At 39.5% G+C, this 12,962-nt stretch overlaps 1 protein-coding gene across 1 annotated transcript in view; it reads left to right on the top strand.

Moving 5' to 3' along the window:
• Nucleotides 1-12,962, top strand: part of XYLT1 (xylosyltransferase 1) — a 423,706-nt gene that overhangs the window by 13,472 nt on the left and 397,272 nt on the right. The window lies entirely within an intron of this gene.

Raw genomic sequence — 12,962 nt, 5'->3', positions numbered from 1 at the left:
ACGTATTCATTGAGAGATTTTGGAGCTCCAGAAATGAATTTGGATGGGGAAAAACTTAATCTATATTTTCATTAATATCTAGCAAAAATTTAGCATTTTCTTAAATTGTGAATGTAGGAAACAAACCATTCTGATGAGTTGGCTGCCAAGGGGATCTGTGATACCCCAAAATGATAAGAACCAATGGGCTAATCTGATGGTAACTGAACAAGCGCTGGTGCTGTTTTCCACTAAGGAGTGAGTTAAAGAGCAATGGGTTTAGGGGGCAGCTGGGTGGCTCAATGAATGGATTGAGAGCCAGACCTAGAGATGGAAGATCCTAGGTTCAAACTGTGTGACCCTGGGTAAGTCACTTAACCCCCCATTGTCTAGCCCTTACTGCTCTTCTGCTTTGGAACCAATACACAGTATTGATTCTAAGATGGAAGGTAAGGGTTAAAAAAAAATGGGTAAGGAATTTAGAAGTGCAGAGTTTGAGAAGGCTATGCTGGAGACAGTGTAAAAAAATAAGTTAAAGTTGGGGCAAATTTATGAGTTGATTGAAATTCAGTCCTCTTCGAGGCATGGGAATAGAGTAGATGCCTTTCCAATCTTTTTCAGCTGCTAGCTATCACTGCCATCGTTACAGTAACAAGCGGTTAGAGAAAGAAACTTTTCAAATGAAATAACTCATCTGCCAGAGGAAAAACACTTAACACTGTTGCCCTTTCAGAACTGATCCAGGCCCGTCACATTTCTGGTGTTTCACCCTCACATTTGGGGGGGGGGGGCGTTGTTGTCTCGCTATGGCTTGTCCATTTCATTTTGGTTTAATCCAACAAACATTTGTTAAGTCTCTTCTGTGCACCAAGTATCTGTCCGAGCTGCTGAGGAGATGAACACAAGAACAAAACCCTTCTTGTCCTCAGGAAGCTAATGTTCTATTGAGGACTTACCTTCCATTTGCTCTTCTGTACCCCAGATAAGGCCCAGTGAAATTTATATCCAGTTGACCATTTACAAAGAGGTCACCAATTGATAAAAACTTAAATATGCAATGATGACTCTCCTCCTCCCAGTGGGCTCATTATGAATCCATTCACTTGACCCTTCACCACAGTTCTCCTAAGCTGTATTGGTATAATAGAATGACTGTAGGCAACTTTAATAATAATTCCAAAGGGATGGTGGATACCACTTATCATTTTCTAATGAGCAACAGGAAAAGCAATAAATTTTGAGGTCTAGAACTACATAATAATTTCACCAAGTCTTAGTACTCAACGAGGCCCCATGTTAATAAAATAAACAAATGTTTTCAGTAACAGGGAGCTAATATATACATTATTTAAGAACAGTATTAAAACTAGATTAGATGGATGGCCCAATATAACTGTTAGCTCATTAAGCATCTTTTCTGAGGGGATTGCAGAAAAGTTCTCCACCCTCCTTTTTTCCACTTTCCCCATGAAGTAGAGTTTTATTAATTGGAGATGTAATGGGAAATCTTTTTCAGGCCATTGATTGTTTTCTGTTTATTTATTTTTTAATATATGATTGCTCTTTGCAGATGTTTGTAGTGAAATAAAAGCCTATTCATTTCCCCCTTTAAGCTTGGGAAGGCCAGCTGTTGTGAAAGAGACACACAGAGAACCCCATTTACTTATCATCAAGCTTTGCAGATGGTTACATTTACAGTAGAAAATGCCTTCATTACCTGTCGCTTCTTCCAACTCGTTTGAGAAATAGTTTCCAAATTGTTGGATTCTTTTCTCCCTTTCCTGTTTTAAAGGCAAGGCATTAATATAGAGATTAGGACAGGGGAAGATCCAATAGGTGCTGCTAATTATGGTGCTAGAAAGGTATGAATGGGATCGTTTGCAAATCAAACTACAGGCATCATTATCCCAAGCAAGAACAACTTACTAGTTTGCTGCTTTGTCTTTTCATTGTTCTTCATTTCATTTGGGTGAAAAGAGATGGAGATGGAGAGATGAGAACCACTATTTAGCCAGAAGAAATTGAGTTCAGACACTATCAGCTTACTTAAGTGAATGTAAAAAATATCCTGAAGGATGTTATATAAATGTTACTAAGAAGAAAGCATTGAGAAAATTGTATGCCTGTCATAAAAACTCTTCAAGGAAAGTCAGTCTTGGTGTCCCATTTTAAAGATGGGCAGAGTAAAGCCCAGAAAGACTATGAGATTTTGTTCTATGTTATCTGAGTTGGCATTCTGTCTCCATTTGCGGTAGTGATCTAGTAATAATCTATTTATTTTTTAAAATGAGGTTAATGCTCTTAAACTATTTTTTTACATAGCTATCACTTCCCAATGACTTCTCCCCTGCAATCAGCCCTCCCTAGTAAAAAGTACAGGACACAACACCAGTGTTTTATTCCTCACAGTATTATGTTATTAAAATGTTTTAGTAATTATCTTTTTGATACGACTGTTACCCCTCAATAACACTCCCATAGTAGAGGCCTCTCATGTTATAAATATGTGACTGGATAGCATGAAAGAAGTCTATACATTGGGCACATCTGACCATGTATGTCTCATTTTGCACTTGTAGTCCACCATTTCTTGGAGAAAAAAGGCCCTATTGTGTCTTCTCTGAGTCTTTTGGAACTTTTTTCTTAAATCCTTACCTTCAGTATTAAAATCAATACTGAGTATTGGTTCAAGGCAGAAGAGTGGTAAGGGCTAGGTGATGGGGTTAAGTGACTTGCCCAGGGTCATATGGCTAAGAAGTTCCTTTTGGGACTCATAATAATCTCGAATAGAAGGCAATCCTTCAGCATTTGTTAAACTGGCAATATGGTGATGTCGTGAATATAATTTCCAGGCCTTTCATCAACAGCACCGACTCAGGAAGAAGCAAATGTGGTGGCATCCATTCAGATTCCATAGCCTAGTGGCAGAGGAGTATCGTCTTGAGGGTAATGTTTTGATAAGTTGCTGATTTGTATTAAAATAATAATTACAGCAATAATTACAACCAAGGATTTCAGTGAGACTCAGCTGCTGACTGTGAGAAAAAATAATTAACTGTGTATTCTCTCAAATTCATTTGGAAACTAGGCATGCCCTTTTCATTTTTTGTGGGCACGGCCCAGGTTCTTTTGCAGGTCGAAGACCACGTGTTTAGCCAGATGCTGTCTGTGTTAACAGAATTGATGGCAGATTTTCATTTTAAGAGAAATTGGTATTTGTGCGAACGTCATCTTTTTTTCCCCAGCAGCTCCTGAGTAAACAATATGACTTGGATATAATGGTGCCACATCTTTTTAACCAAGGGAAAAAAATCTAGTAATAAAAGCCAACCTATTTGTAATTGTAGAGGGAAACAATTTACATTTGCTTTTTTCTATTAAAAATGTTTGTAGAAATCAAAGTTCTAGTCCAAAAGTAAAATAGATGTCTGTCTATGCCTTTAACCTAAGGAAATGCCTGTAGCTAATGCTGGATGTCAAGGAAGAAAATTAAACTCCTGAGTGGTTTTCCTTTTTATTCAAGTATTTCCAAAACTGGATGAGGAAGTGGTGTTATCTTGATTACAACCATTAGTGATCAGTATTAAGGGAAACTATGTTTGGATTGCACAAGTTATTGCTCAGTTTCCATGCCTTGTATATATCATGCCATGGAACCAGCTGTAGGGGATTCGAATATGCAAAAAGCTCTAAAGGAGCTTAAGAACTCACTTAGCCAAATACTTAGCATTGAGAAGAATATAAATTTTCAACAGAGCCGTGTACAAACTTCAGACTAATATTCTCCACCTGTGCACAGATTTTAAGAGCAACACAACCAGCATAGTTCCTTTTGGGAGTGGTGCCTTCACTAGAAGAAATTACCCACAAACCTCATTTATAGACTCTTCCTGAAGGACACATCTTCTTCATAGAATCACAGAATTTGACAGTTGGAAAGAACCACAGAGGTCATCAAGTCCCACCCACCAGTTCATACAAAGTAGGATCATGGACTAATAGGATTTAGAGGTCCATGAGAGCATTTAAAGCAGAAATGACTGTGAGAAAAAATAATTAACTGCATTCTCTTAAATTCATTTGGAAACTAGTCATGCCCTTTTCATTTTTGGTGAGCATAGCCCAGGTTCTTCTGCAGGTTGAAGACCAATTGTTTTTGTATATTTCATGGCCCATTTTGGCAGTCTGGAAAACTTATGGGCCCCATCACAGAATAATGTTTTTAAATGGATAAAATTAAGTATAGAGTGTTACAGAGGCTCAGTAAATAGAGTACCAGTAAGATCCGAGTTCAAATCCAGCCTTGGACAATTATTAGCTGTGTGACTCTGGGCATTTCACTTAACTGTGTTTGCCTCAGTTTCATCATTTTTTAAAATGAGTTAGAGAAGGAAATCGCAAAACTCTATCATCTTTGCTAAGAAAAATGAGTTCATGAAGGAATTTCAGACACAGCTGAAGTGACAACACAATTAAAACAAAACAAAACAAAAATGCTGTTCTACTGGTTCCAAATTAAGAACTCCTTATTTAGAAGCAATGTGGCATAGGGAAAAAGGAAATATTTTTATGGTCAAAAGAATCTGGGTTCAACTCTTGCCTCTGATGCTTCCCACCTATGTGACCTTTGAGCAAACCATTTCTCTGGGTCTGTTTTTAAAAATTTAGCATTTGTATTACAGGGTTATTCTGAAGTGCAAATGGTATAACTGCTGTCAGATGACTTAAGTAGTAAGCAGTAGAGGATCCGAACCCTTGTTCCCTGACTCCAAATTCAGTGTTTTTTCCCCTATGATCAGATAAGGGAGATTTTCCCCTTCCTTCCTTCCTTCTTTCCTTCCTTCCTTCCTTCCTTCCTTCCTTCCTTCCTTCCTTCCTTCCTTCCTTCCTTCCTTCCTTCCTTCCTTCCTTCCTTCCTTCCTTCCTTCCTTCCTTCCTTCCTTCCTTCCTTCCTTCCTTCCCTTTCTCTCTCTCTTCTCTCCCTCCCCAAAGCATTTATTTATAATAGCACCTACTATGTGCTTTGCACTGTGCTTAGTACTTTACAAATAATTAACTCATTTCAATTTTAATAATGTTAGGTTCCTACTTTAACTATGGCATTTGATTAATGGATTCTCTTTGAATCTTTTGGTTTTCTGGAGCTCTGCCTTTCCCCATCGTATCACTAACCTATAATGCTGCATGTCATTTTACACTGAAGCACGGTGCTGGAAATACCCCTTCAGGGACTGCCTATACTGCCTACAGAGTCACCCCTTAGAACAGCTGCCTCCTTTTGAGTTGTCAGGATGGTTTAGAAACCAAGATTCACTAGTCTGTTCCTTTCCGTTTGATGTCCTGTTTGGGAAGCTCGGGGCATTGAGGGGGTTTGGGGGATGGGAGGAAGGGAGGAAGGGGAAAGGATTCATGCTGGATTCTCTAGTCTTTCATGTGTGCTGGAGAGTAAATGAGTCACCTAGTGTTCTTTTGGGGACTTGCCACAGAGAGGAGTCTGGCGGGGTCTCTTCCCAAGACTCCTTATTTGAGGCTGCTATTCTTCAGTATCGCCTTATGAGGTTAACTAAAGCCAAACTTTAATAAGGTGAGGACAGGTGGGGATCAACATTTGTGCCAGCTAATGCCGGACAGGATATCCTTGTGGTGATCTGGTGAGATTGTTAGATAGGACTCTTGGAAGATTGTAGAGGAAGAAGAATGGAAGTATCTTGGAGGCAGGGGCTGCCTTTTTTTTTTTTTAAACCCTTACCTTCCGTCTTGGAGTCAATACTGTGTATTGGTTCCAAGGCAGAAGAGTAGTAAGGATAGGCAATGGGGGTTAAGTGACTTGCCCAGGGTCACCCAGGACCTCCCGTCTCTAGGCCTGACTCTCAATCCACTGAGCCACCCAGCTACCCCCACCCCCCTTTTTTTTTAATCCCATGCATTGAGATGGGAGGTTTCTAAAATTAGAAGGACCTGAGTTCCAGCCTTGCCTCTGACATATGTTACCTGGGTGATCCTGGGCAAGTCCTTTAATCTTAAAGTGCCACCATGCAACTCTCCAAGACTATTAATCATAGTTGGGTCATAGATATGCTTTAAGAGAGGGAGTTCCCTCACTGGCAGTTCTATGTACTGAAAAAACTCTAAGTCTAGACTTCCCCTCCACAAATGCACTGGCACATGGTATAGTGGCTTGCACATGTTGTTGTTCAGATGTTTCAGAAGTGTCTGACTCTGTGACCCCATTTGGAGTTTTGGTAGAGATACAGGAGCGGTTTGCCATTTCCTTCTCCAACTCATTTTAAAGGTGAGGCAATTGAGGCAAATTGGATTAAGTGATTTGTCCAAGGTTACACAGCTAGGAAGTGTTTGAAGCTAGATTTGAACTCAGGGAGATGAATCTTCCTCACTCTAGACCTGGCTCTCTATGCACCTAGCTACCCATTTATTTTTTTTTAAACCTTACCTTCTGCCTTGGAACCAATACAGAAGAATGGGAAGGGCTAGGCAATGGGGGTCAAGTGACTTGCCCAGGGTCACACAGCTAGGAAGTGTCGGAGGTCAGATTTGAACCCAGGACCTCCCATCCCTGGGCCTGGCTCTCAATCCACTGAACTTCCCAGCTGCCCCCTTTCTACCCATTTATTATAGATGACCATTATCATAATCCCAGTGAAATAAAAAAAAAACATTTAATAAAAATAAAAGCTTTTAGATAACTTTTAACAGCTGAGTTTATAACCCAACAGTATCTGAATTATAAGACAAGTCTTGAACAGAGTAGGTGTTTAATGAATGTATTTTTAATTACGTTGTTGAAAAGGAGTAGACACTGATGTTAACTGAGGTTTAGTTTTTATAATCTAAAATTCTGGATATGTGATTTTCTGCCTCTGTTTTTTGGACCTGTAAAATGGACCCACAGTATTCCTGGCCCACTTGAGATAAGGGTATTTTCAGGGTTAATAAAGATGAAAGAACTATAACTGTTTACCCTTGGTGGATTGCCCAGCAAGGTGAATTGCTGTCATAATTGAAAAGCAAGATATGTTGATTCTTTCTCAGTAACTGGTAAATATTAATGACCCTTTATGGATCAGAGTGTGTTCCCTCCTCTCCTTCCCCTTCCTCTTGGTGGGCAAAAGGTCATTAAATTGAGTTGTGGCATTTTATTTTTCTTCCATTCATTACTGCTTATTAACTTGCTGTGATATATAACAAGACACAAAGGATTTGACTTTCCTGTCTTTTGGAGGGTACTTTGGTGCTGATTGAGAGTTAACATGGCTAGGAATTTATTATTTCTCTTTGTCAAATTCTTGGTGGCTGCAGCCTGTGCGGAATTACTTGCAAAATTCATACCCCTCTGGCTTTTTAAGCTGAAGGGCACAATCTATTGCTCATGATCTCTCTTTGCTGATTGGCTGCTAGAGGATGCCAATGGGTGCGAAGGATGGGGCTACTTTCCCTGAATCTCCTGAGCCACTACAGATGAGAGATGAGAGGTGATTGGTGAATATCAAGGGCCTATCTGTAAATTGCACTGTGTCAGATACAATTGGAGGAAATGAAATGATGTCTTCTCCAAATATTCTTAGTCTAAAACCCCAGTGATAAAGACGGAATGTGAAAATGACAATGTTTACTTGACTGACTCGATACCGGCAATTTGGTCATTAAAAACTGGATTTACCTGAAATTCAATTCGACAAACATTTGTTAAACAGTTACTGGGTGTTCAGTGCTATTGCTACAAAGATTTTTTTTAAAAAAAATGACATAGGTCCTGCTTTCAAAGAGCTTACATTCTACCAGAGGACAGGGTTATAGAACATTCACTGGTGAGTATGATACAAGTAGCAGTGTGATGGGCAACAAGAGAGATTCCGATTTATGGAGAAATTTTAGTATTTATGTTTTGATTAGACTTCAGCATTTGGCTAATTGCTAACCAGGAGTACTACATTTTCTGATTCAGGTTTATTTTTCTGATTTTTGCCAATAAAATGTCTTTCTTTTCTAACAGGTTAATATTAGGAGCTGTTAATTTCAATAAGATCTCAGCATCTGGGAAATCTATTTTTTTAAAAGTACATTTTGGATGTGTTAATATGTCAAATGATGTACTAACATTCTCTAATGATAGCTTCTCTCTCTCTCTCTCTCTCTCTCTCTCTCTCTCTCTCTCTCTCTCTCTCACTCTCTCTCTCTCTCTCTCTCTCTCTCTCTCTCTATCTATCTATCTAATTCACTTGCTTTTGTTTAGTAAACTGTGCTTGAGAACCAAATGATACTTCTCTACTTGAGTTTGTGAATATTCCATGTCACCAGAATTGAGGTCTAGAATTTATAGAATAAAACAAATTCAGTGAATGAGAACCAATGAGTAATGGAAGAAGAGGCCAACTTTTTAAAAAAATAACATTCATATTTGGATGGGATGGGGCAAAGAGAAGTGATCATGTATCCTTTCTAAGTCCTGGTAAAGAGTCCTTCCAGATTTTTATTTTTAATCCTAAAGAATTTTTAAAATTCTCAAAATTCCTTGGGGGCAGCTCGGTGGCTCAGTGGATGGAGAGTCAGGCCTAGAGATGGGAGGTCCTAGGTTCAAATCTGGCCTCAGACACTTCCCAGCTGGGTGACCCTGGGCAAGTCACTTGACCCCCATTGCCTAGCCCTTACCACTCTTCTGCCTTGGGGCCAATACACAGTATTGACTCCAAGACGGAAGGTAAGGGTTTAAAAAAAGAAATAAATTCTCAAAATTCCTAAAAAAATCAAACTGCAGCAGAAGAGAACCCATGTCATTTACATGCTCTATAAAGCAGAGAGTTGTAAGCAACTGGCATAATTCCTGAAGGAAGCCTGAGATAGATTAAAATGTATTTGGGAAATATTAAACATAATACATAAAAATAAATACAACATAGATAATGTTGATTTGTGGTTTTTTAAGTTGATATATTGCCCATCATAAACTGTTTCTTTTTTTGAGTTTGACTCCATTTCCTTGCATAAAGCAAATGAATGCTCATTTGTCTCTCCCCATCCCTAACTTCACCTTTTATGGAGAGATGGAAAGACTCATAGGATGCTTAGTATCTTGTACTCCTCAGACCTGCTGGAGAGGCAGATTGTTGCAAGTCTCTCTACCACAACCTCTGAATTCTCTTCTTGCTCAAGACCACACCTGGATGGGAAGGAGAATGCTTTCCTGGAAAGGCTTTGGAGTTTGGCCAGAGATTCATCCATCCCAGCTGAATATGCCATACAGGACTAACCCTTGGTGAAGTTGTGGAGCAGGGGAGATATGTTCTAGGAGGACCCCCATCCAACTTTCAATAGCTTCTACTCATTTTCAGTGGTATTTCAGTTACTCTGACTCCCATTCTGTTAGCTTCTGAGTTTCTAAAGAATATAGACAAAAGCTCATTCTGAGATGTTCTCTTTCTTACAGAGTTAATTGATAATATGAAAATAGATTTAATGGATATACTTACATAAGGAGGATCCAGATATATTCATTCCGCCTCATTGTATCTTGGTCTGATTCCTTGAAGGGAAGCCACAGTGCATGGCTGCGTTCTAGGTTACAGTTCTGGGTCAGTTCAGACCTGTTAGAGGGCAGGGGCTGTGCTTCTTATTTTATTATCTCCAGGGTCTATCAGAGCTTTACATCTAGCATTCTTTTAATAAATGCTTGTTTTGAACATTTCAGCTAGATTGGATTGAATTAGATGGCTTCCACATATAAGGAAGTGGAGGTTTTCTACTGGGGCAGACAAAGGGAGATGGATGTTCCAGTCTATGATGAGCAAACCCTTCATGGATAGATCAAATAAGGTTAAAAATAGGCACAAAGATTGTTCTTATAAATTTTTATCCATTGCTCTAATTATTTCGATCTTCCCATTCTTCCTTTTCTAGATAAAAGGATCTTATCTAATCATCTTGCATCAGTCCTAAGGGGTATTACTTAGAATTTTTCCCCTTTCTCATTCCTCTGTCCAAATTTATATATCCCAGATCCAATTTCCTTAAAACTTTTCCCTGCTGAGATCTAGTCAACTAATTTGTGCCTAGGTCTTAATATTTGATAAAGGCCTACCTAATTTGTCCAAATAATTATCCAACTGCAGGGATATTTGTGTTCTTTTTTCCCCTGGGGTTTTTCAAACCTTAATCAAAGGGATGATCAGTAGTGGGCATTTCTTGCATTCTGGCTACAGGATAGTTAGCCTTCCTCAGATCGCATTTCTTGAATGACTGCTTCCCTGTGTAGAAAATAGACTTTAAGCACATATTTTCTTCTCCTTTTGGTACAAACTGACTATGAAGTGTCAGAAGCCAGTGGAGTCAATATGGTACCCTGGAGAGAACACTGTCTATGGAATCAGAGGGCTGACATTCATATCCAAGCTCCGTTACTTACTCTCTGTGTAACTGTTCAGTTGCTTAAACTCACTGAGCCTCAAATTCCTCTTCTGAAAAATGAAGGGCTTGGACTAAATGACTTATAGAATCACCAGACTCTAGATTTAGAGCTCAAAATTGCCTTAGAGGCCCTCATTTATGTTTTACAGGTGAGGAAAATGAGGCACTAAGTGACATAACCAGGAATTTTTAAGGTCCTTTTTAGTTCTAAGGTTAAAATTCTATTAATTGCTGGTGGCTCTGTTCAGTTCTGACTCCTTTGAGTCCTACATAAAGATATGGCAATCCCGTACCATTCCGTAGGAAATCTGATTACAGGCTCTTTCAGACACTTAGTGCCTAATATGTGCCAGGCTCTGTGCCAACAGCTGGGGTACAAGGAATGACAAAAAGACAATCTGTGCCCTCAGAGCTTATGTTCTAATTGGAAAAAACAACATATAAACAACATATACATAACTATACACATACATAGGTATATATACATGGAAGCTATCTGGAAGGATCAGTGGATAGAATGCCAAACCCAGAGTCTCTAACTGTGACCCTGAGAAAGTCACGTAACTCTGTGTGACTTAGTTGCCTCGTCTGTAAAAAGAGCTAGAGCAGGAAATGGCAAACCATTCTAGGATCTTTGCAAGAAAAGCACCTCCCACTGCTATTCAGTCATGAAGAGTCTAACACAACTGAAACAACTGAACAACAAGAGATTTTTAAAAACCTTACCTCTGCTTTCGAATCAGTACTAAGTATTGATTCTAAGGCAGAAAAGCAGTAAGGGCTAGGAAAATGGGGTGAAACGACTTACCCTTGGTCACACAGTTAGGAAGTATCTTGAGGCCAAATCTGAACCCAGGCCCTCCTGACTTTAGACCTGGAGCTCTATCCCCTATGCCACCTAACTGTCCCAACAATTAATTTTATATTAATACAGATAATTATCTCATTGTTGTTATAGTAATTAACATACACACAGCCTCCAGTATGCAGCTGGAGAACCTAGTCTTCTTTCCCATTCATCCATTTCTTTTTTCCACAGAAAGTTTAGCTTGGGCACTTTTAGCCTGCAGAACTTATGGAGCATGATTCTAGCTTAGTTCAAGTTCCAGGTTTAAAGGTTGCGTAGATGATGCCTTCCACTTTGAGTCACATAAAGCCCTTAATCTTGTCCTCTTTTGGAGTTCAAAAATATTCCTCTGTGGGTAAAGTATAATGTTTGGTGGATGAAGGAACTCTAGACGTTATGTGATTTCCCATTAGACTGTGAGCTCCTAAAGGGTAAAGACCATCTTTCACTTCTTTTGTATCCCTAGTACTTATCACACATAGTGCCTGGCACATAGTAGGTACTTAATAAATGCTATTTGACTGATTGTCTTTAATATCCTTTAATGTTCCTTTGATATCTCAATGCTTGAGGTATTGTGCCTTGAGGAGGCTCTGCACTAAAAACAAACAAACAAAAAAGCAGGAGATCACAGGATATAAAAGCTAGAAAGGACTTTGTGGATGATCTAGTCCAACTTCCCCCAGCAGAAGAGGTAGATGAAAACAATTTGTCTCAATGTCATACATTAAAGAAGCCAAGGTCATTCGCAGCATCCCGGGCCATCACCGGTTATCCTGACTTTGTCTTGCTATTGGACTTTGATGAATCTGGAAGAGAGAGTGAGGGCGCTGACTTTGTGCAGCTCTACTTCATTTCAGTTCACACATAACTTCACATCACTACATGGTGTCATTGGTCCTCTCCAAAAGCAAAGGATGAACACCCTTGAAGGAAACTGAGGCCAAGAATTGGGAAAGTGATTCATCCAAAGTTAAAAGCTGGTAAATAGTGAAGCCAGAATTTGAATCTAGGAATCCTCATTCTAAATCTAGCACTCTGTCCATCACGGATTCTCTCTACATGTCAGATTATTGGGAGGAGGTTTAAATTCTCTTAGAGATGTGGATGCCTGGGTCTGCTGCTACTATTTTACTCTGACTGTGTCATCTTTCTCTTTTCTTTTTTCTTCAGGGGTTGGGGTGGAGTGAGAAGTTTGAGGGTGCAGGGCAAGGAGGGACTGTTTTGCCAGTGCCCCAAGTCACCCAGAGGCTTCTTTTAAGCATTTTCCTGTGATGTGTCTCTAGCTGTTACTGACAAGGTGCAGATAGGCTCCCTAGCCAATAAGCTGTTGGGCTAACAGAATACACAGGTGTCAATGTCCACGATGCTCCCAAGCTGGTTTGAAAACAGCTGCTTCTACTGAGGCAACATGGTATAATTTAAAGAACACTGGACAGGAAGGCAGGAAATACTAGATTCTTTGTTGTTCTGTTGTTTCAATTGGAGAAATCTTCTTGACCCCATTTGGGGTTTTCTTGGCAAAGTTGCTGGAATGGTCTGCCATTTCCTTCTCCAGCTTATTTTACAGATGAGGAAACTGAGGCCAACAGAGTGAAGTGACTTGTTCAGGGTCACACAGCTAATAGGTATCTGAGGCCAGATTTAAACTCACAAAATTCACCAAATAACTATTTTGGGACTCAGTTTTTTCATCTGTTTAAAAAAAGCAACAACT

Source organism: Monodelphis domestica, chromosome 7 (genome assembly GCF_027887165.1).
Source record: "Monodelphis domestica isolate mMonDom1 chromosome 7, mMonDom1.pri, whole genome shotgun sequence".
Taxonomy (NCBI): domain Eukaryota; kingdom Metazoa; phylum Chordata; class Mammalia; order Didelphimorphia; family Didelphidae; genus Monodelphis; species Monodelphis domestica.
This window is presented reverse-complemented; position numbering and strand designations above follow the sequence as displayed.